Source organism: Meleagris gallopavo, unplaced genomic scaffold (genome assembly GCF_000146605.3).
Source record: "Meleagris gallopavo isolate NT-WF06-2002-E0010 breed Aviagen turkey brand Nicholas breeding stock unplaced genomic scaffold, Turkey_5.1 ChrUn_random_7180001860412, whole genome shotgun sequence".
Lineage (NCBI taxonomy): Eukaryota > Metazoa > Chordata > Aves > Galliformes > Phasianidae > Meleagris > Meleagris gallopavo.
The window spans coordinates 1-2,204 of record NW_011126176.1 but is presented as its reverse complement, the minus strand read 5'-3'; the positions used below and the strand labels follow the sequence as shown (position 1 = coordinate 2,204).

At 35.9% G+C, this 2,204-nt stretch overlaps 1 long non-coding RNA gene across 1 annotated transcript in view; it reads right to left on the bottom strand.

Moving 5' to 3' along the window:
- The window catches only part of LOC109364467, a 5,754-nt gene extending 3,883 nt beyond the window's left edge, over nt 1-1,871 (bottom strand). Inside the window, exons 1-3 of the long non-coding RNA XR_002110401.2 lie at nt 1,791-1,871; nt 1,432-1,490; nt 305-460 (exon numbers count right to left, since the gene is read on the bottom strand). This is a non-coding gene — a long non-coding RNA (uncharacterized LOC109364467). The remainder of the gene's footprint in view (nt 1-304; nt 461-1,431; nt 1,491-1,790) is intronic.
- Nucleotides 1,872-2,204: the final 333 nt, after the last annotated feature.

The window sequence follows — 2,204 nt, the reverse complement described above, 5'->3', positions numbered from 1 at the left end:
TGTTGTTGTTGTTTTTCAGAAAAATCTCCTTCCCAGTTAAACAGGTAAGCATGGAGGATGCCCCAAAAGTAATACCTCCTATTTTATTATGTTAACCCACAACATCAGAGGCAGATATTGGCAGTGTGGCAGTAAGGTTGAAACTTTCAAACAATATTCCTTTAGGAATTGTTGTGACAGATGGCAGTAGAGAAGCAGTCTGATAATACGATGTCTGACATGGAAATATATCTAATGGAAAGATGTGGAATTCAGTTCCTTCAAGTACAAGAAATTATACTCACCGACATTCATCAGCACTTACTGGATGTTTATGAGTCTGAATAGTAGATATGAACACACTGAAGTGGTTGTTGATGCATTTCAGCAGTGGAAACTGTCACCATGGGGTCACCTGTAATGTATGCTGCATGCAGGCTCTTGTTCATTGCTGGTGAAAATATACATCTAGTGGTGATGACTACATAGAGAAAAATAGGTTTTTTTATCTGAAAATTCGCTCTTTCAAATAGAGTTATTGTGTTCTCTGTATCTGATGTCATTTCCCTAGAAATAAATCAGAGGCATTACTTTCAAGCAACTTATGCATGAGTTTCTTGTTGTATTACTGGTTCATATAAATGTATATATAGAAAGTAACAGGTAGACTCTTCCTTATAGATCTGCTGTCAATTTCATAAATACCTTGAGTAAAGATAACTACAGGAAACTGGATGTACCATCTCACCCCAGGCAATAGCCAGCATTCACTCCCACAGAAAGAAATTCAGAAGTTGACCACAAAACTACTATTATATACTATATGTATTTAACAATATATTATAGTATTTAACAATCTTGTTCCCACTGCTTATTATTTACAAGTGGTTATACAGATGAGCTTTCAAAGGGAAGGTCTCTACAGAGACAATGATGATGTGCTGAAACAGGCTTCCCAAAGAAGTTGTGAATGCTCTGTCCATGGAGTTGTTCAAGACCAGGTTAGATAGGGCTCTGGACAACCTAGTCTACTACCAGATGTGGAGGTTGGTGACTCTGCCTGTGGCAGGGGAGTTGAAACTCGATGATCCTTGGGGTCCCTTCCAATCAAAGTCATTCTATATTTGTGATTCTATCAGCTTATTATTTGAGTTAGAATAAATATTAATCTATATTCTCTTTTTACAACAACAGCTTTAACAATCCAACTTATTATGAAGTAGATAGTCTTCTGGAAAACAGAAATTGCATATTCTGAACATCACAAAACCAGCATGCTCTCCATGCAGATTTAAATAGCCATCAACTTAAATTCTGATAAGGAGTTTATTCATTCCAACATATTTTATATTTTATTATTATTATTATTTAATTGAGAAACTGAAGTAGAAAAACAAATTGAAAGTAAGTAGAATGTGGTAAATCACTATCAGAGATACTTCACGGACTTACTCTGAAGAATTTCAAGTCACCTGATTCATGGTTTCTCCTTTTTTTCTTACAGTACTCATCTGCAGATAAAAAAAACATGCAACAAATTAAAAAGAGAGAAGTGAAGAAGAGCAATAGCCAATATATTTTTTATTTGAAGCAATTTTACCAGTTTTTTGACTCTCCTTAAGAAGAGCAACATTCACAAGTTTTGAAATTACTCTGAAAGACAACATTAAATAACAGAATTCAAGCACTAGCATGCATCCATTTGACACTTTATATAATCAATGCATATACAGATGTTATAGTTAAGAAATATATACAAGAGAATCTGGCTAAGCAGGTTATTACACAAAAAAAATAGATAGAAGGCTTACCCTTGTCCTGGGCTCACTAGAAAACTCCAAAAGGAGAGATCTCCAGAAAGATAGTCTTTCCCACTGGTTGTCAGCTTTTAAATGGGATCTAGGAGAGGTGGAGCCAAGCTCCACCCCTTCCAGCAGCACAAGTGAATTTCCTTCACCTGTTCTCCCAGGGCTGACTCATTGCTCCCCTAAGGTGATTAATCAGAGGTTCAGGCTGTGATTCAGCAGTTCCCAGACACACTTCAATAGAAGTAATTCTGGTAAAAGAGAAACTCAGAGATTCCATTCTGTTGTCATTTACATCACTATGTCTAAAGTAACTGCAAATGTTGTAGTCAATAGTTACTCGTGATTTACATTTATGAAGCCAAGGGAAAACAGTACTGTAATTGTTCAGAAAAACGTGCTTTTCCAAGAATCAGAAGA